At 48.4% G+C, this 22,618-nt stretch overlaps 1 long non-coding RNA gene across 1 annotated transcript in view; it reads right to left on the reverse strand.

Moving 5' to 3' along the window:
- Positions 1-21,891, reverse strand: part of LOC119977333 — a 68,340-nt gene extending 46,449 nt beyond the window's left edge. Inside the window, exon 1 of the long non-coding RNA XR_005463172.1 lies at positions 21,518-21,891. This is a non-coding gene — a long non-coding RNA (uncharacterized LOC119977333). The remainder of the gene's footprint in view (positions 1-21,517) is intronic.
- Between the last annotated feature and the right edge of the window lie 727 nt (positions 21,892-22,618).

The raw sequence follows: 22,618 nt of genomic DNA on the forward strand, positions 1-22,618 counted from the left end.
TAGGAAACCGGAGCACCCGGAGGAAACCCACACAGTCACGGGGAGAATGTGCAGACTTCGCACAGACAGTGACCCAACCCGGAATAGAACCTGGGACCCTGGAGCTGTGAAGCAACTGTGCTAACCACTGTGCTATCGTGCTGCCCAGTCTCCTATTTAATTGTTTGAACTAACAATGTACCATTGAGAACAATTATTTGGGGATATGGGAGAACACATGGCTGCTGAACTGCCATGGAAACCATCACCCATCATGCAAGATTCACAAGGGTATTTGTTGTCATGATAATAGGTGACTGTGGTTGCGGACTCCAGGATTAGATATTATACAGTACACTCTGTGCTACATATAGGATCATCTACCGGGCAGCACGGTAGCATTGTGGATAGCACAATTGCTTACAGCTCCAGGGTCCCAGGTTCGATTCCAGCTTGGGTCACTGTCTGTACGGAGTCTGCACATCCTCCCCGTGTGTGCGTGTGTTTCCTCCGGGTGCTCCAGTTTCCTCCCACAGTCCAAAGATGTGCAGGTTAGGTGGATTGGCCATGATAAATTGCCCTTAGTGTTGGGTGGGGTTACTGGGTTATGGGGATAGGGTGGAGGTGTTGACCTCGGGTAGGGTGCTCTTTCCAAGAGCCGGTGCAGACTCGATGGGCCGAATGGCCTCCTTCTGCACTGTAAATTCTATGATAATCTATCTGACCTGGGGTTGGAGGTCAGATAACACACATTAGAGATGGTTAGGATAAGACTTCAGATGCATTGCAGATGTGCGTTCATATTAGGAAAAATGTTTCACACAAACTTAATTCAATGGCATTGGTGTCGGTCGATGTGCATCACACTCACAAGATAAATGCCACCATTTTAAAGTCAACATTCTGATATTTACTATGTATGCATTTCAATATTAGCATTTTTAAAATGCGGAAATACAGAAGAAAATGGTTCCTGTCCTAATTAATCATCCACAGTGCCTGCCTTCCACTAATACATTTTTCAACAAAAATAAGTCCCATCATTTCAAAAACATGACCAGGAAATTTATTGATAAATGCTGAATATTCTAAGTAAATGGTAAGATGGCAACATTGTTTCATTATTTTATGCGACAAATGACATTTGCTGCAGTTCACTGCCTCATTGATCCGAGTCCCGTGTCACTGAAAGTTTCTGTCTTCCTCAATATTTTCCTTGCTTCTTGAATCCGCAAGATAGGACACGTGATCGGCGTAGGCTTGGAGGGCAAAAGGGCCTGTTCCTGTGCTGTATTGTTCTTAGTTCTTTCTCAGCCAGATTTTATGGAACAAAACCAACACTTTGCGATTTTTGACATGTCTGTCCTTTATGACCTCCCTCGTGTTCCCCATAACAGATCTTGGAGCTTCACCTTTGACTTTTTTAACACACACGCCATGGGGAAAGCCCTGCGTCAGCTGAGAAGGGTGTGGGGGGCGGTCTATGAGTATGGGGAGAAGTCAGGACTTATGCTGGCCAGCCAGTTCCGGAGGGAGGCAGCGACGTGGGAGATAATAATTCGAGTACGGGATAGGACATTGGTGGTGGCTCTGGAGAAAATTAATAAAGTAATTGAGGAATTTTCTAGGAACCTGTATAGGTCGGAGGAGTGGGGCAATGAGGGAATTTCTGGACGGGCTGGAGTACCTGAGGCTGGGAGAGGAGGATAGAGCAGGGTTGGAGGGGCCGGTGGGGGAGCAGGAGGTGAAGGAGGCAAGTGGGAGGATACAGGCAGGGAAGACAGTGGGGCCCAATGGGTTCCCGTTGAATTTATCAGAAATTTAGGCAAATCTGGTGCTGTTAGTGATGGGAATGTTTGAGGATGCGACAGGTAGGGGTGCCTTGCCTCAAACGATGGGGCAGGTTTCATCTCGTTACTGCTAAAGAAGAACAAGGAACAGGTGGAGTGTGGGCCGTATAGGAGCTTAATATACTCGCAGCTTAATATAGACGCCAGGATATTGGCAAAGGTCTTGGCGTCACGTTGGAAGGGTGTCTCCCGAAGGTGATTGGAGGGGACCATACAGGGTTCGTGCAGGGAAGTTCTCGAATGTGAGGAGGTTGCTGAATGTGATCTTTTCTCCAGCGGAGGGAGGGCAGGTGGAGGTGGTATTGGCACTGGGCGCAGAGAAGGCGTTTGATCAGGTAGGGTGGGGTTATTTGATGGCAGGACTGGAGAGATGTGGAATTGGGCCAAAGTTTGTGGCGTGGGTGCGGCTGCTGTATAAGGAACCGTGGCGAGTGTTCGCGCTAACAGGATTTATTTGGGGCATTTTGCACTGCACTGGGTTATGAAGCAGGGGTGCCCTCTGTTCCCCCTATTGTTTGCATTGGCTACAGAGCCCTTGGCCGTTCCGCTAAGGAGCTCGAGGTTGTGGAAGGGGCTAGAAAGGGGGGCAGGGGGGAGGAGGTATCAAAGGATGTTCCTATATGATGATGATCTGCAGTTGTATATTCCGGAACCGAGCACGGCAGTGAGGAGTATAATGGTGCTGCTCCAGAGATTTGGGACATTCTCAGGGTATAAATCTTGGAAAAAGCGAGTATTCTATGGTTTCCACGCTGGGAGTGAGGGGGGGGGGGGGGGGGGTCTGCCATTCCACTTTGCGGCAACATACGTTAGGTATTTGGGTGTGCAGGTGGCCCGGGATTGGACAGAGCTTCGGAAGTTTAATTTCACTAGCTTGGTGGGGAGGGTGAATGCCGATTTGCCAAGGTGGGACAATCTCCCTCTGCCATTGGCCGGCCGGGTGCAGGCAGTTATTTCTTGAATGTTGTGCCGCGATTCCTGTTTTTATTTCAATGTCTCTTTACCGAACTCCTCCTTCAGGGCGGTGGACAAGATGATCCCCTCGTTGAAGGGGGTCAGGGGGGTTTGTTTGGTTGGGGTTCTTTTTGTATTGTGAAAATCTGTCAAATAAAAACACTTTCAAACACTTTTTAAAAAAGATCTGGCCTGTCTGTGACACGAGACCCACAGCAATGTGACTGACACTTATGTACCCTCTGAAATATCCAAGCAAGCATCCAAATGTATCAAACTGCTGTTTATGATTCAAGAAAATGGCTCACTATCATATCCATTAATGCTCCCACTGACCTAACCCTAAACTCACATATTTCTCTCATTCCTCACCTATCTGCCCACCAGCCCTCTTTGAGTCCATCTTGCCTTTGAGACCCACCTCCTTGATCCAATCCCAGTGAACAGATTATCACCCAACCTTCCTCTCAGACCCCCCTGTTTGCAGACACTAAAATTGGTTCTTACTCTCTTGTCCCTCTTGCCTTCAAATCATCCGAGAGGAGCTTTTGTGCGCATACACATGTCATCACTAAGATGGTCTTTTCCACCTCAGTAACCTCTGACCTCGCCCCTGTCTCCGTTCATCTACTGCTGAAATCCTCGTTCATGTTTTCACCACATCCAGACTTGACTATTCCAACGATCTCCAGTGTCGTCCAGCCACTTGATGCTAAATCCTCATCCTTGTTTTCAGATCCCTCCCTCACCTCACCCTTCCACATCTCTGTGTTCTCCTCCAATTTTAATTGCACCAGTATTGCTAGCTGCACCTTGAGTTGCCTCCACCTGTCCAACTCTCTATCTTTCTTCTCTCTTTGAATCTGACCTATTTCTCTCACAGGGCTGGTCAGAAGTGCCTTGGGAAATTCCATTATGTTTTTTTATAAATTCAGAGTACCCAATTCATTTTTTCTAATTAAGGGGCAATTTAGCATGGCCAATCCACCTACCCTGCACATCTTTGGGTTGTGGGGGCGAAACTCACGCAGACACGGGGAGAATGAGCAAACTCCACACAGACAGTGACCCAGAGCCGGGATCGAACCTGGGACCTCGGCGCCGTGAGGCAGCAATGCTAACCACTACGCCACCATGCTGCCCCCTCGGGATATTTCATTATGTTAACGTCGCTATATAAATCCAAGTTGTTTTTGTTCTCTCGGGCGATTAGCGACAGGGGTGCGTGCTGTCTTTGCCAGTGACGTCCACATTTCGCGAGATAACTTTTCACAAATTCCGGGAAATTTCACCTAACTGCCCGCCCCACCCACCGCGCTCCCCTCAATCCTGTGTGTGTGTGATTTTGTGCCATTGGATATTCCAGCCCTATTGAAAACAATGGCCATTTGCATCATTCGCTGGCTAATGTTGATCTGCCTCTGCAGGTCGTAAAATCCCTCCTGGGGAGGCGGGCCTGGAAAATCCCAGCCAAAGTCTATATAGGGATTAACAGCACGGAGTATGAAGCATTAACGCAACAGGAGATGCACAGCACTGCGTGTTGTGTCAAATTTTAATAACAAAATTAGTTATTTAATTAGTTATGTAAATAAATGGTTAGAAACCTGGTTTCCAAACAGCCATGCTTCCAATAGACATAAACGCCGGGACTAGAAGAGATAATTTAATCAAGCAGGCAGGGACACATTAATTAATGAGCAATGTTGCACCAGCAATTGGAAATTATTTAGATTAGAGAGGGATGGAAATAGCTGGCTCCTGGATACAGATGGTGGATGGGAGTGGAAATCGTCGTCAGGGAGTAGCTGCGATCGGAGGAGAGATTGTAGATGGGGGAAGAGATTGATGTCAGTTGGCGGATGGAGATTGGTGGAGATTGATGGGAGGGGAGGGGGTGGCAGAGCAGTTTGGCGATGAGTCAGCAACTGCGAAAATGCAAGTAGGTGAATTTGTTAAACTGAGGGTAAGTGCTTCTGTTCCTACTGGACCACAAGCAGTGCTGTAAACACTCTTGTCTCATGCAGCCAAAACTTCTAGCCTCCTTTTACTCCCAATGACTTGAGATGCTCGGCATCATTAGAGGCATCGTCTGCGTGCAGGTTATTATTTATTTTAGATTCTTTTGGAATTGCAAATATTCCTACTTTAACATTCTATCTCCCTTTCTTTGGTTATTCAGTTAGGTCTGATTTGTTTCAGTCTGTAAAAAGTCTTGAGATGTTGACCGAATTTAAAAGAAGAGGTTATACTGGAGACATTCTTACATGGTAGGGCTGACATACCAGCTGCGGTTGGTAAGTAGCACTGCCACCTCTCTCTCTCAGCAGGTTGCTAGGGCAAGGCCTACCTCATATACTTGAGCACTTAAGCCAATACTGCTGTTCTCAGAGGAGCCGTTGAGCTGAGGACCCCAGGGTAGTTCTCCTTGGTGCCCAACCCAATATTTATCCCTGAACCAGCATTGCTATAAGTGATCATTATTGAATGGTGGCCATGGAGTGAATGGTCACACTCAAGGCAGCTCCAGCTCAAAGGCGTGGGCTTGAGCTCTTTTTACCCAAAAGCGAGAGAATTTTGACGGGAAAGCGTAGCTGAAGGTGTGGAGGAGAAGTTCCCCCCCCCTCCCCACACCGGGAGTGGCATGTCTGCTGGTTATCAGACCCGGCAAAAGAAGGATAAAGACCTGGTCAAGGAATTGAAAGAGACATGTGGCGCAGCAACAATTGGAAAGGTGTCGGAGGGGGAAAGGTCGTCTCATGTTGGAAAACCCCAGGTGGAGCAACTGATGGCGTTTATCAAAGAGGAGTTCCGCCATCAAAGAGTGGAGATGCAGGAAGACCGATCGAAGGCCATCGAAGGAACGGTTGCACTCCTGAAAGGCTCGATGGAGAGAGTCAAGACGTGCTTGGAGGCACAGGGGTCACAGATCTGGGAGATGGAGGGGGTTATGTCAGACCACATTGATCGGTGGTGGCATTGGAGACGGAGCTGGGGCTTCTGGGGGACCTTTGTTGCAATTTGTTAAGGGCAAAGGTAGAGGAGCAGGAGAATAGATCTAGAAGGCAGAAACTGCATGTTGTTGTCTTGCCAGAGGGTGTGGAAGGCACGATGCTACGAGGTATGTCTCGAGGATGCTGGCAGGGCTGGTGGTGGAGGAGATGCTGGACAAGGCTCCAGAGGTGGATAGAGCCCTCAGGCAGAAGCCAAGAGCAGGGGAGCCGCCACGTGCGGTGATTGTAAGGCACCACAGGTTTGTGGAGGAAGAGAAGATCCTGTGTTGGGCCAGGGAGAAACGGAACTGTGAATGAGAGGGGAACAAGGTCCGAATATATCAGTACATTGGAGCGAAGCTGGCAAAAAGTCGTGTTGGGTTCAAGGCTGCTCTCTATCAACAGCACATCAGGAAACTGTGGGTGACTTTTGAAGGCCGGGAGTACAATTTTGAAACCCTAGAGGAGGCCAAAGACTTTATCAAAGAACATAAACTGGGGGAGAATTGAACTTTGATGGGAAACGGAGGAGTTGGAACAACGGAGTTCAGAGGACACAAGTAGTGTGGGGGCCAGAGGTGAGGGGGGGGGTTATTTCTTCTCGGGGGGGGGGGGGGAAATTTCATTGTGAATTACATTCACGACTGAGAACATTTATAATTTGCAATTCACCAAATGATCCAGAGATAGTCTTTCATGGCAGAGAGCGCAACAGTACAGCTGCTTTGTCTGACTTCAGGTGCAACTCACTGAAAAACGAAACCAAAAAGACACAGACACACCCCAAGGTTTTCTCAAAGTGAAACTAAAAAGCAGAACCAGAGCTCAGCGCCACCCACACTCTGACATCACTGCAGTAACATGAGCAGCCAAACATTTCTTAAAGCGACATTCTTATGACAGAGGGATGAAGTTGGGGAATGCCTCGGGGCTGGACGGTTACCCGGCAGAGTTCTATCAGGAATTGGCGGCGGAGTTGTGACCACATTTACTGGGGCGTTTAGCGAGGCGCTGGGGAAGCGGGAGCTGCCAGAGACAATGACACAGGCAACAATCACACTAATTCCAAAGAAAGGGAAGACCACGCTAGAATGCGGGTCATACAGGCACATATCACTGTTAAATACAGATATGAAAGTGTTGGCTAAGTTAGCGGCGGGGAGGATGAAAGGATGTGTTCCGAGTTGGTTGCAGAGGATCAAATGGGCTTTGTGAAGGGCAGGCAACTCTCGAATAATTTAAGGCGACTATTTAATGTGATCCTGACTCCGTTGAGAAGACGGACACCAGAGGTAGTGGCATCTATGGACGAGGAGAAGGCTTTGGACCGGGTGGAGTGGAGGTATCTGAGGTTCTGGGATGATTTGGGTTTGGGCCGAAGTTTGTGGCATGGGTGCATCTGCTGTATGTGGCTCTGGCGGCTCGTGTACGAACCAACAAGATGAGTTCTCAGAGTTTCGGGTTGCATAGGGGGATGAGGCAGGGGTGTCTGCTGTTGCTGCTGTTGTTTGCACTAGCGATAGAGCCCTTGGCGATGACCCTCAGGGGGTCAGCAGAGTGGCAGAGGATTAAGAGGGGGAGTAAGGAGCACCGGGTGGTGCTGTATGAAGACGATCTACTGTTATATGTGTCAGACCCGTTGGAGAATATGTGGAGAATTATGGGCTCATTAGAGAGTTTTGGGGCTTTCTAAGGTTATAAGTTGAACGTGGGAAAAAGCGAGGTGTTTCTGGTGAATGTGGTGGGTTGGGAAGCTAATTTAGGCATCTTGCCATTTAGAATAGCCAAGGATAGGCTTAGGTATCCAGAGATCCAGGTGAAGGAGGAGTGGGCGACATTGGACAAAGTTGGTGGAGGAGATAAAAGAAGGGCTTTAGGAAGTGGGATACACTGCACCTGATATTGGCGGGGAGGGTCCAAATGGTGAAAATGAATGTCCTGGCAAGGTTCCTATTCGTATTCCAGACCCTCCCAATTTTAACTCCGAAGGCCTTTTTCCGGAAGTTGGACGTGGTGATTTTGGAGTTTATATGGGCGGGGAAGATGCCAAGGGCACTGCTTCAGAGGCAGAAAGTGGGGTTTGCATCACCGAACCTGCTGCACTACTACTGGGCAGCGAATGGGGAGTAAGTGAAACGATAGTGGGAAGGAGAGGGGTTAGAATGGGTGTGGATGGAGGAAGAATCCTGTGGGGCCAGGGGGGGGGGGGGGTCCAGCCTGAGGGCCATGGCGATGGCGGCACTATCGCCGGCACTGAGGAGATATACTGAGAGCCCGGTTGCACAGTCCACAACAAAGGTGTGGAACCAGCTGAGGAGACATGTTAGGATGGAGAGGGTGCCAGTGTTAACACCGTTGTGTGAGAAGCACAGGGGAAGCAAGCCGGGGGAGGTGGCTGGCATGGACTGGAGGTGGAGAGAGGTGGGGCTGGTGAGGGCGAGGGATTTATTTTTGGAGGAAAGGTTCGCTCGTCTGGACGAGCTGAGGGAGAGGGTAGAGCTCCCAAAGGGAAGTGAATTTAGGTATATACATGTGGCGGACTTTGCACAGACGGTGTGGAAAGGGTTTGCAAGGCTGCCGGACGTGGAAGGGGACGTTGGATTGGGGACATATACGAGTGGTCGGGAGAGCAGGGGGGAGCGCAAGTGACGAAGGTCAAGGAGAAATGGGAGGAGGAATTGGGGGAAGATAAGTTGTGGAGTGAGGCACTTCGCAGGATGAATTCGACCTCCTCATGTGCGAGGATGAATTTGATATAATTTAAGGTGGTGCATGAGGTACACATGACTCAGGCGAGGATGAGTGGATTGGTCCAACTATTTGCAACATCTGGCTGACTTTCCCAACCGCCTGACTCTCCTAGACTTATTTACTTCACTATATAAATATTAGGCCCTGCTGCTCATTCATTGGACTTCACCTCGGACCTGAGTCGTGACAGGTGTCAGGAGCTGAATCTCGAAGCCGCCATCGACAGCAGGGTCCCCAATGAGCTGATGGGCAAGAGATTCTTATGTTGTATTCTTATCTTATATTGATGTTATATTATATTCTTCTATCATATTATTCTTATCAATAAAGTAGTGTAGACGAACTTCTGCCATTGTTCTCTTAATTACATTAACCGGGATTCTCCGATCCCTTGACCAGGTTCTGACACCGGCGTCAAAGAGCCTCCAGGCCCAGGCATTCACCCCTTCCAAGGGGGCTAGTACGGCGCCGGAGTGGTGTCCGCTGCGCCGGCGCTCGAAAGCCGATGTGCCACGGCCGGTGCAAGTCCACGCATGCGCGCCACGGCCGCGCAGGGCTACGCATGAGCGCCACGGCTGGCGCGGACCCACACATGCACCTGGGTTGCCGTCTCCATGCAGGCCCCGCACAATATGGCGGAGCCCGACAGGGGCCCGGTGCGGAAGAACATTGGCCCCCTACAGAATTAGCCCGCCCGCCGATCGGTAGACCCCGATCGTGGGCCTGGCCACCATGGAGACACCTCCCGGAGTTGGATCCCCCCCCATGATGGCCCCTGCAGCCATAACTCCGAGGTCTCGCCGGGTAGGACCATGCGTAACCCACACCTGCGGGCACTCGGCCAGTCGAGGCGCGGAGAATCGCAGGAGGGGGGGGATTGCTTTCAACGGCCCCCGACCGGCACGGCGGTGACCCCGCCGGTGCGATTGGCGCCGATTCTCCGATCGGCAGAGAATTGCCGGCCTGGTGTCGGAGTGGCTTGCGCGATTCACACGCTCTCCCGGCGCTTCTCCGATCCGGCGCAAGAGCGGAGAATGCCGGCCATTGTGTCTGAAAACAAAGAACCCTTGGAACAATTTAAGACACAGTGACCCTGGGCCGGAATTGAACCCGGGTCATCGGCTCTGTGAGGCAACATTGCTAACCATTACGCCACCGTGCCGCCCTATTTCCTGCAATGCTATTCAAATGATTGGGACAATGTGGTCGAGGGGTTAAGGCAATGGCCTTTCCAGTCTATGATGTTTTCTAGGTGTGCTGTCCTGGCAGAGATCTGGCACAGACATGGTGGCTTCCACCGTGTTGTAATCATTCTGAGTCTATGACTAGTTTCAAAACTATTGAAGGGAGGTCAGAAATTATGCAATTTCTATAATCTGTGACAAGGAACTGGGGACAAATGAAAAATATCAACTTTTTTTTACTTCTTGTCAAATCATAGGAGCCCAGCTACATGTCAATTAGTTGCACAAAAATAAACACAAAACGATATAGGATTTACATTAATGCAATTCTTCTTTCTGAGAAGATAAATGCAACATTTTGCCAAGAATTTACTTTAATCTGAGATTCATTTCCAAAAATGATTTGCAACTGAAAACAGCCAGACAGCTTCCTTGACGATCAAATGGTCACATTTTCAAAAGAAACAGTCTGGTACATTTATTGGGAAACCCTATCATAACACAACTATTACAGTGACAACATTATGGGTAGCACGGTAGCATAGTGGTTAGCATCAATGCTTCACAGCTCCAGGTTCGGTTCCCGGCTGGGTCACTGTCTGTGCGGAGTCTGCACGTCCTCCCCGGGTGCTCCGGTTTCCTCCCACAGTCCAAAGATGTGCGGGTTAGGTGGATTGGCCATACTAAATTGCCTGTAGTGTCCTAAAAAGTAAGGTTAAGGGGGAGTTGTTGGGTTACGGGTATAGGATGGATACGTGAGTTTGAGCAGGGTGATCATTACTCAGCACAACATCGAGGGCCGAAGGGCCTGTTCTGTGCTGTACTGTTCTATCTATCTATCTAACATTGTTAAAAGTTGGATTTGCAGCTTTTTATAACACAGTTACGACCGAAATAACTTTTGTTTGTATGCAGTCATTTTACATTCAGCGTTTCCTCCTCCCTTCCTTCAACCAATTGGTTACAAAAGCTGAAAATGCTGCATAGACCCAGCAGGTCTGACAGCATCTGTGGAGTCAAGAATGGCAAAGTGTGAGGTTCTGACTAAACACCAATGTGATTCCCCTCACAAACAGAGCCAGGTTTCAACTCCGGGGGCGGGATTCTCTGACCCCGCGCTGGGTCAGAGAATCGCCGGCGGGCCGCACGAATTGCGCCATGCCACCCCGATGGCAGCACGTGATTCACTGCAGAGTGGAGAATTGGCGTCATTGGTGCCGGCCGCCGATTCTCCGGCCCGGAGGGGCCGAGCGGCCATAAGAAAAGAGCCGGTCCCGCCAGCGCCGTTCTGACCTGCTCTGGGCCGGCGGGACTGAGCGTGGAAGGATCGGGTGGTGGCATGGTGGGGGGGGGAAGGTCCGACCTTGGGGAGGGCCTCCGATGTGACCTGGCCCGCGATCGGGACCCACCGATTGGCGGGCCGGCCTCTGTGGCTGGGGGCCTCCTTTCCTACGCGCCGGCACCTGTAGTCCTGAGCCATGTTGCATCGGGGCCGGCGCTGTGCATGCACGTGTTGCCGTCGGTGCCACTGCGCAAGCGCGGATCCCCACGGCGGACAGTTCACGCTGGGATCTTCAGCGACTGGGAACCGCTCCAGCGCCGTGCTGGCGCCCTATAGGGGCCAGAATTAGTTGTGGGAGCGGCCCGTTCACACCGTCGTAAAACGCGACGGCGTTTCTGACGGCGTGGACTCTCTGCCGCGGGATGGGAGAATCCTGACCCGAATCTTCTGACATTTTGTCAAAAAAAAAACGGGGGACATGTTTTGAGCTGTCACTCTGGCGGTAGGTATGTGGCCTCAGAGAATTAACAAACCCAGTTCAACAGTGATTGGATTGATTGCAAAGTGCAGTTAAAGGCCACTACCACCTCCAACTGGAAGTCGGGACCTTCAGCAGACAAGGGAAATGATTCCAACCCTCCAACACAGAGGGCCAACCACACATCCACCACTCAATGGCTGGGTAACCCTCTCCATGCCAAGAAGGCATCCGGGTGACCCGACCCCTCACCCCCATGCCTTCTCCCATCCTCACCGTCAGCATTCTAAGCCCTGCACCCCCTCATAGAAATTCAATGCACAGTGTCTTAGCTTCATGATGGTGGCAATTCCAGTTACTCAAGTATAACATTTTAGGAATTATGCAAGTTAGCCGCCACAATGAGTGAGGATGAGGGATGAAAATCGCCAGGTAAAAGGCTCACGCAGTTATTTAAGTTGAGTTACTCAATAAACTTTATGTAAAACATCTGGACGAGTTTGAGCCTTCTTCCGAAAGCCTTTGCTGTAACTGAATTGAGTAGCACATGTTACCTGCCATACAGGTAACAAAACATGGTACCAGGTTGGCTTTAATCAAACAGTACTAGATAGATTAGGTTAGACCAGAGACAACCAAAATAAGCAGAAAAAGTGACGGGCCGGCCACTCAACTGTGGAAGACTTCGCAGCATTTGGATTCCAAACAACCTACTAAAGCGATGGATCACACGCCACTTCCAGAGCTGCTAAAATCTACCGGTAATTTAAAGAGTAACTGGAAAATGTATAAACAGCAGCTACTGCCTTAAATGCAGCTCCTGACAAGAGATAGATTGGGATATTACTGTCAACGGTCGGCCGGCAAGCTGTGGACATTTATAACTCTTTTACGTATGGTGACAATGAAGATAAAAATAGCTTTCAAGTAATAATTGCAAAATATGATGAACACTGTAAATCACAGTCAAATGAAATCATGGAACGCTTTAACCTGCGCAACAGATTCCAATGAAATGGGAAGACTATCTCTAGTTTTGTCAGAGATCTCCGATTGCTAGCACTAGGTTGTAACTATGCTGATGTAACAGACTCCACCATCAGGGATAAATTAATCTATGGTCTCTCAGATGTAAATTTAAGGGAATCATTAATGCAGCAAAACGATTTAACTTTAAAAACTACCATAGCAAAATGCTGACAGCAAGAACAGAAAAAACAGCAGTACCTAGAGTTTTGTGAAAAAGAAAACGCGGAGAAAATCCTCCACCAGGTGGAAGACGTTAAAATGGTGGCCTCTCCTCACACGCATTCTTTTCCTGCCGCCGGCGCCCATTCCAGCATGTCTGTGCATGCGCAGTATGCAAAGGTCCAAACCCAACCAGAAGAGCAAGTTGCGCATGCGTGATCGCTGCCAACGCGTGATGTCACGAACATCATGACGTGTTACCGTTGTGGCAATGCCCACTTAAAAGGGAAATGTCCTGCACTAGGGAAAATATGTTTAAAGTGATCCAAAATGAATCCTTTTGCCTCCCAGTGTCAGTCCACAGCAAAATATTACTCTCCAACGCAAAACATGGAAACTTCAAGGTTCGCACAGTAGATGCAATGGGCACTCAGACACTCGAAGAAAATCTTTCCGACCACGAAGATTTCCACTGCTGGGAGAACACCTACAGCGGTGGAATCATAAATGCCACAGAGGAACCGCATGAGCTGACCACACAGCCTCGATACGTGCATACCATTGACTCTACATGCGAATGGAGTGCCATGGTGCAAGTGAACAACTCCCCAATTACGTTCAACCTTGACACGGGAGCATCCGCAAACTTGATGACAAGCAAAGATCTCGTATCTATCCCAGGGACACACAAGATCATACCTGCTGCATGCAAATTAACAGACTACAATGGGAACCAGATCACCTCGGGGGGATCATGCCACCTACAAGTAGTCAAAATGAAAGTCACGAAAGGACTACACTTTGAGATCGTGGACGACAAATGAACGTCGCTGTTCGGTGCTCAAGCCTACCAGGATTTGTGGCTGATACAGAGGATTTTCATGAACACAATTGATTCATCACGACTGGCTGATGCCATCCAGCTGCTTCTCAGTGAGTATCGTGACATCTTTTGTGGCATGGGTACGTGACCCTACGAGTACAAATTCCTGTTCAAAGACGATGCAACACCGGTCATTCATGCACCAAGGAGGGTACCAGCTCCGTTGCGGGAAAGGCTAAAAGCAGAACTCCAATGTCTCCAATCTCAAGGCATTGTATCACAGGTCGCACAGCTCGTTGGTATGTGTCAAGAAGCCGTCCGGTGAACTCAGAACCTGTTTAGATCCCAAAGATTTGAACAAAAACATTTGCAGGGAACGCTACCCCATCCCCAAGCGAGAGGAGATAACGAGCGAAATGGCGAAGGCTCACATATTCACCAAACTTGATGCCTCACAAGGCTTCTGGCAGATACAGCTCGATGATTCCAGCCGACTGCTGCATACCTTCAACACACCGTTTGGACGATACTGCTATAATCCCTTTCGGGGTTAGCTCTGCATCCGAAAAATTTCACAGAATTATGGAGAAGATGACGGAGCGCATTGACGGCGTCTGAGTATATGTTGATGACATCATAATATGGTCAACGACAGAGAAAGACCACATTGCTCGATTAAAGCAAGTCTTCAAAATAAGCCACCAATTTGGGCTGAAGCTTAACCAATCCAAATGCATCTTCGCACGTTCACCTCTACCTTCCTGGGTGACACGATATCAGGGCACGGGCTGAAGCCGGACAGAAGAACAAAGAACAAAGAACAAAGAAAAGTAAAGCACAGGAACAGGCCCTCCAAGCCCGTGCCGACCATGCTGCCCGACTAAACAACAATCTTCTACACTTCCTGGGTCCATTTCCCTCTATTCCCATCCTATTCATGTATTTATCAAGATGCCCCTGAAACGTCACTATTGTCCCTGCTTCCACCACCTCCTCCGGCAGCGAGTTCCAGGCACCCGCTACCCTCTGTGTCAAAAACTTGCCTCGTACATCTGCTCTAAACCTTGCCCCTCGCACCTTAAACCTATGCTCCCTAGTAATTGACCCCTCTACCCTGGGGAAAAGCCTCTGATGATCCACTCTGTCTATGCCCTTCATAATTTTGTAGACCTCTATCAGGTTGCCCCTCAATCTCCGTCATTCCATTGAGAACAAACCGAGTTTATTTAACCGCTCCTCATAGCTAACGCCATCCATACCAGGCAACATCCTGGTAAATCTCTTCTGCATCCTCTCTAAATCCTCTAAATCCTTCTGCTAGTGTGGCAACCAGAATTGAACACTATACTCCAAGTGTGGTCTAACTAAGGTTCTATACAGCTGCAACATGACTTGCCAATTCTTATACTCAATGCCCCGTCCAATGAAGGCAAGCATGCCGTATGCCTTCTTGACTAACCTCTCCACCTGTGTTGCCTCTTTCAGTGACCTGTGGACCTGTACACCTAGATCTCTCTGACTTTCTATACTGTTTAGAGTTCCACCATTCACTGTATATTCCCTACCTGCATCAGACCGTCCAAAATGCATTACCTCACATTTGTCCGGATTAAACTTCATCTGCCATCTCTCCGCCCAAGTCTCCAAATGATCTAAATCCTGCTGTATCCTCTGACAGTCCTCATCGTTATCTGCAATTCCACTAACCTTTGTGTCGTCTGCAAACTTACTAATCAGACCAGTTACATTTTCCTCCAAATCATTTATATATACTACGAACAGCAAAGGTCCCAGCACTGATCCCTGTGGAACATCACTAGTCACAGCCCTCCAATTAGAAAAGCACCCTTCCATTGCTACTCTCTGCCTTCTATGAATTAACAAGTTCTGTATCCACCTTGCCAGCTCACCCCTGATCCCATGTGACTTCACCTTTTGTACCAGTCTACCATGAGGGACCTTGTCAAAGGCCTTACTGAAGTCCATATAGACAACATCCACTGCCCTACCTGCATCAATCATCTTTGTGACCTCTTCAAAAAGCTCTATCAAGTAAGTGAGACACGACCTCCCCTCACAAAACCATGCTGCCTCTCACTAATACATCCATTTGCTTCCAAATGGGAGTAGATCCTGTCTCGAAGAATTCCCTCCAGTAATTTCCCTACCACTGACGTAAGGCTCACCGGCCTGTAGTTCCCTGGATTATCCTTGCTACCCTTCTTAAACAAAGGAACAAAATTAGCTATTCTCCAGTCCTCCGGGACATCACCTGAAGACAGTGAGGATCCAAAGATTTTTGTCAAGGCCTCAGCAATTTCCTCTCTCACCTCCTTCAGTAACATTGAGAAGGTCGCGGCAATTCAGAACATACAGCGGCCACATGACAAAAAGCGGTGCTCAGGTTTCTTGGATTCATCAACTTCCTCGGCAAGTTCATATCGAACCTAGAAGCATGGACGACAGCGTTACGAAATGTGATAAGGAAGGACACAGAGTTTGACTGGACACCACGCCACCAAAACGAGTGGGTGGATCTGAAGCACCAATTGATGGCAGCTCCAACCCTGGCATTCTTCAACCCTACAAAACCCACAAAGATCTCCACCGACGCCAGTCAACATGGAATTGGTGCGGTGCTACTTCAACAGAATGACCAATTGTACTGGGTCCCAGTGGCATATGCTTCTAGAGCGATGACCGCCACGGAGTGCAGGTATGCACAGATAGAGAAGGAGTGCCTGGGATTGATCACGGGTATAAGAAAATTCCACCACTATGTATGGCTTTCCCACATTTCTAGTGGAGACTGATTATAGGCCACTGGTCAACATTATCAACAAAAATCTCAATGACATGACGCCACGCCTACAAAGCATGATGATGAAGTTGAGGAGGTACGACTTCATGCTGGTCTACACTCCAGGGAAGGGCTTAATAATCGCTGACACTTTGTCCTGATCCATTGATGCTAACAGTACACCTCCGGCATCCATTAGTGATGTAGAAGCTCATGCAGAGTTGTGCAGAGAGATACTCCCGGCAACGGACGAGAGACTGCAGCAAATTCATCAGGCAACACGAGAAAATGCGACCCTACACCAGGTCATGCACAACCTTCAGCATGGCTGGCCAAGAGGGTGGTGCCCACAGTTCCAAAACGGCAAAACTGAACTGTCCGTGGTGGATGGCATCTTACTGCGAAATGAAAGAATCGTCATTCCATTGGCGCTCCAGGCGGACCTGCTCCGCAGGATTCATGAGGGGCACCTTGGTATTGAGAACTGCAAAAGAAGAGCACGACAATCCGTGTACTGGCCCGGGAATAACGAGGACATAACAAACATGGTGCTCACATTTGACACGTGTCAAAAACATCGGCCGGCACAATGCAAGGAGCCACTCCGACAACATGAGATGGCTAAGTCACCGTGGGACAAAGTTGGTGCTCACCATACCACAATCTGTTAAAAGTTGTGGGTCAGGTGAACTCCATGATACACTTTGGGGTTCTCTAAACCCTGGCCCATAACACTGTGAGCCATCTAGTGTTGAAATGACTGTACTATATTTACATACATTGATCATGTATATTGATATCTGAATATCACTACAACAATCTGCCATACTGTGGATTGGTTTTAACGATTTTGGGCAAATTGCTCTCATCCAGGCAGGTAAACCATTGCACTTACGGCCTTGTGCCCTGTGGATGGCACCAGAATAAATTATTTTCCAATGACAATGATGGCTGAATTTTACTTGAAAATACTGCCGTGTGGAAACAGTTGAGTTCAAGTTCAGTGTCATTGGCAACATAGTAGATAACTTACTTCTCTGTGATTCAAATGTCACAAAATATAAACTTGGGTCTTGTGTGTGAACTTTGCTGCTCAGATGTTTGAGGAAAGCAGAGTTTTTAAAGGGTGGAGTAGGTTGGTTCCCACGCATTTCTTTTCCCTATAGACCCAGAGCCTCTGAACCAAAGCTGTTACTATGGATGCACACAGAAATGTCGCTGAGGTCAACCATCATAAAATGCTGAGGCCACAGCTGGAATTCTCTGGCTGATCCTCTGGACACCAGCAGTGTATCCCATGGGTTGCCCGGCAGCGTGCGGGGGGGAGGCTTCAATCAGAATTCCCACTGGCAGCAATGGGAGCAGAGAATCCCGCCGCCAGTGAACAGCACGCCCCCCCCCCCCCCCCCCCGCCCCGTTACCGGGAAACATGGGCTGGGGAGTTCGGATAATCACGGCCCACATCTGGAATACTGTGTGTAGTTTTGGTCTCCTTATTTAAGGAAGGATGTCAACGAATTGCAGCGGTTCAGAGGAGGTTGACTCGGTTGATACCTGGAATGACCGGGTTGTCTTATGAGGAAAGGTTGGAAAGGCTGGGTTTGTTTCCACTGGAGTTTCGAAGAGTGAGGGATGACTTGAGTGACGTATACAAGGCCCTGAACAGCCTTGACAAGGTGAGGGTGGGAAGGATGTTTCCTCTTGTGGCTGAGTCCAGAACAAGGGGGCACTGTTTTAAAATTAGAAGTTGCCCTTTTAGGACAGAGATGAGGAGTATCTTTGTCTCACAGAAGGCAATGGCGGTGGGTTCATTGAATATCTTTAAGGCAGAAATAGATAGGTTCTTGTTAGGCAAGGGAATCAAAACCTGATGGAATGGTGGAGCAGACTCTCGGGGCTGAATTGCCTGCTCCTGCCCCTATTTTGAATTATCCGGGTGGGAGGGATCTTTGATTATGCTGCCCACTTTCCCCAGGCAGCGGAAGGTGTAGATGGAGGTTCCACCTGAAGCTAAGTTTGAGATAATCATTTACAAACTGCAGTGTGAACAGAAACTATAGTTGTCCACATGGCCCCTGGTACTATCTCCAGTGTTCCTACAGGCATTGGAAATTGACTGACAGGTAAAGAACAGTTGGTTCGTAAAGCCTGCCATATTCCACAACCCTAGGGCACCATGAACAGACTCTTCCTTGCTTCCATGTGATCACATGGAGAGCAGTTGAAGGTGCAGGAGAATGGTGAAGGACGCGGTTTGGGGGTTGATTTGACACCCACTTTACTTGAACAAAATTGCTCCTCCAAAGAAAAGTGGCATTTAGTGAGGAGGCATATCAGGCACCGTGTGATGGCTCTTGAGAGCTCCTGTATCCTGAAACAACTTTGCACCATTATGCTGTCATGTGAGAGTACCTTTAAGAAATGGGTGTTTATAAAATAGCTGTCGTGGATGTACCTTTAAGAAATGGGTGTTTATCAGTGATGTCAGAGAGTGGGTGGAGCTGGGCTGTCTGTCTGCTTTTACTTTCGCTTTGGGGCTGCCTGCTACAGGGTATAGTTTTAGTTTCATTTTGAGAGCTGGATAGCTGCAGGCAAAGCAAGCAGCTGTATAAGGATCTCTCTCTGCAATCTATAGACGGTCTCCAGATCCTTTTGTGATTTAAAAATTAATTTCTCCTGTAGAGAAGTTAAACCTGATGTATTTCTGTTAAAAGGTTTTTTTTGTCTTATGGATGTTGCAAGGAAAGATTAAGGGTTACTTAGAGAGTACTGTATTCTTTGGGGTATTTATTGGTGTTGATAGTTGTTCACATATTTACAGTAGGTTTATAAAGTGTCAACTAGTTTCATAAATAAACATTGTTTTAATTTAAAAGTACTTTAACTCTCTGTTGCACTACACCCGTAAGGTAGGCCTGTGTGCTCCCCATAACCACAATCTATTAAAAGTTATGGGTCAGGTGAACTCCATGATACCCTTTGGGGTTCTCTAAACCATAACAATGCTGATTAAGAGGTTAATAAACTAGAAGGCTTGCACTTTAGAGTTTACATTTACATAAGGCCTCCCATACCCTCCGGAGTAGTGTTTTTTTAATGTAGTCACAGGGACAGGAGTAGACCATTCAGTCCATTGAGGCTGTCTCCTCCCCATTCAATTAGGCCATTGCTAATTATCTACTTCAACGCCTGTGGAGCTATCGCCATATCCCTTGACGTCATTAGTCTCCAGAAATCTTGCGATTTTTGTTACAAAGTTCCTGTTGCAAAGAAGAAAACATGGCTTCCAATTTGGGCACAGCAACAGGCCATTCTGCGCAGTCTGCCAATTTTTATACTCCACGCAAGCTGCCTCCTACCCTCCTTCATCCAAGCCTGGCAATAAATCTTTTTCTTTCTTTCTTCCCCATCCAGTCCAAGGCTCTGCCATCCATATTAGACCAGGCTTCAAGTCCTGTTAACCCATCGCCCCTGCGCTCACTGACTTACACTGGAATTTTGGGCAGGATTCTCCGATCGCCGAAATCTCGTTCATCGATTGGCCAGAGAATCCCTGTTCACGCAGAAATCGGCAGCAGCACCGTTTTTGCAAGGCTCCACCTCCTCAAAGAGTACGCCGCACGCCGTTGCGACAGCCTCAGGACGTCACCTGAGGCTCTCCCGCGATACGCCGCCCCCGATGGGCCGAGTCCCCAACGGCGTCGCTCGCGTGTCTCACAGGGTGTCTGTTCAAGGATCTCGCATGGCAGCTGCGTATGCCACAGTCCAGCGCTACCACAGTCGGGGGGGGGGGGCATTCCACTGGCCTTCGGAAGGGGCCGGGGGGATTGGTAACACCCCCCGGTAACAATGTTTTTTATCCCCTTTAATTGGCGATCAGATAGCACAGTGGTTCGCACTGTTGCCACACAGTTCCAGGGTCCCAGGTTCGATTCCCGGCTTGGGTCACTGTCTGTGCGGAGTCTGCACGTTCTCCCTGTGTCTGCGTGGGTCACCTCCGGGTGTTCCGGTTTCCTCCCACAAATCCCGAAAGACGTGCTTGTTAGGTGAATTGAACATTCTGAATTCTCCCTCCGTGTACCCAAACAGGTGCCGGAATGTGGCGACGAGGAGCTTTTCACAGTAACTTCATTGCAGTGTTAATGTACGCCTACTTGTGACAATAATAAAGATTATTATTATTATAGAACGCTGATTTGATATGAGTCCTGCCATTTTCAAATTGCAAAGCCAATCCCCTCATTCTTAAACAGAATGAAGGACCTCCCCCATCAACATCACTGGAAGGAATATTTAAAAAAAAAATAGTTTTAATAGCTTTTTCAAACTTTTTTACATAAATTGCATTCCGCATACAATGCCGTCCTCAACCCAAAAACAATTAACAAACTTACTAACCCCCCCACGACCTTTAGCTGCTGACTAAGGTTAATTCGTCAAAATAGGATGCGAACGGATGCCATATTTTCAGAAACCTCTCGTCATTTCCTTTTAAACTAATTTAACCTTCTCTCGGCTTAGAAACTCCATTCAATCTCCCAGCCATATTGAGACACAGGGTGGAGAAACTCCATTCCAATCGGAACCGCCTGCTCGCCACCAGCGAGGCAAAGGCTAAGGCATCTGCCCCAACCCCTGTCTGGAGCTCTGGCAAGTCCAACACCCTGAATATATAGCCCCCAGGGAACTGGGTTCTAGGTTTAACCGTAACATTGTCGAGATGGTGCTAAAGAAGGTCCCCCAGAACTTCCTCATTTTCAGGCATGACCAAAACATGTGTATAGGGGCTGGTTTAGCTCACGAGGCTAAATCGCTGGCTTTTAAAGCAGGCCAGCAGCACGGTTCGATTCCCGTACCAGCCTCCCCGGACAGGCGCCGGAATGTGGCGACTAGGGGCTTTTCACAGTAACTTCATTGAAGCCTACTCGTGACAATAAGCGATTTTCAATTTCAATATGATTACCCGGCCCCCTCCCACGCCTTTCACAAATGCCCTCAACCCCTTCAAACATGCGACTCATTCTGGACCTCGTCAAGTGTGTTCTGTGAATTACCTTCAATTCTGTTAGTGCTAACCTCGCGCAAGCGGTCGAAGCAATTATCCTCCTTAAAATTTCGCCCCAAAGCCCTTGTCTCAATGTCTCCCCCAATTCCTCCTCCCATTCGGCCGTAACTCTATCCAGGGATTCTGATCCTGCGTCCATAATTTTAATATAAATAGCCGAGGTAACTCACCCTTCTATTCCCAACACCATTAACTTCTCCTGCAGAAAAGAAGAAGGGGTAACGTTGGGGACATCGGGAAGGTCTCCCTTATGAAAGCCCGCATCTGTGTATATCCAAAGGCCTCCCTCCTCGGGATCTCGTATTTCTCCCTCAATTCTTCAAATGTTACAAATCGACCTTCAAGAAACAAGTCCCCTTTTTCCTCCCAGTCTTGAAACCCAGTGTCTATTCTTGGAAGGTTAAACAGATGTTTTTCATGGACTGGCATTGGTTTTCGTCCCTGCCGACTAATTTGTGTTTGCGAAACTGCTTCCGTATCTTCAGTGTTGACACTGCAACCGGGCTCCTTGAGTATTTCTGTGGCATCAACGGGAGTGACACTGTAGCCAGCGCCCACAGCCCCAACCCTTGACATGCCCCTTCCTCCACCCGCACCCACACTGTGGGAATCATTAGTTTGACAGATTGGTTGCTGCATTCTTCCTTCTGGCTGCTGGAGAACAGGCTTTTGGAACTTTTTAATACTTGGCTCAAGTCTGAATATGACCTATGTTCTATGTATTCAGGGAGTAATCCTGAAACATTTTTCTGGTCATGGAAAATCATCTGCTAAAGCATTTTCTCCCCCACTTGGGTGGCCTGGAAATTTTTCCTCAGCAAATCGAACATGACTAGAAACGAGCAGAATTGCGCAACCATTTTGGAATCCATGCACAAAGCGACGTCACATGGGATTACCAAGTGCATGTCATGCTTAAGAAACAAAGCCTTCACATGCTGTCTCTTCTCAAGCCTTGCAACACACTTCCAATTGATGCATTCACTGTGTTGAATACTGAGGTAAGAACACACAGTGTCAATTGGAATGCTGGACTTTCCAAAGACCATTGAACAAGCTCGAAAGCATTCACAAACAAGCATCGAGGCAAAGCTACCCTGACACAATCAAACACCTGAATAGGTGTTTCCTGACTGAAAGGCAGAAAACACTCTGTCTGGATGGCTGGAAAGCTCTCAAATTTCACCTCTCATTCCCACGCACTTGAGTCACAAAGACACAAACGTCAACGTGTGAATTAAGGAGAAAAGATACCATTCTGCAAAAAAGAT

This window comes from Scyliorhinus canicula, chromosome 14 (genome assembly GCF_902713615.1).
Source record: "Scyliorhinus canicula chromosome 14, sScyCan1.1, whole genome shotgun sequence".
Lineage (NCBI taxonomy): Eukaryota > Metazoa > Chordata > Chondrichthyes > Carcharhiniformes > Scyliorhinidae > Scyliorhinus > Scyliorhinus canicula.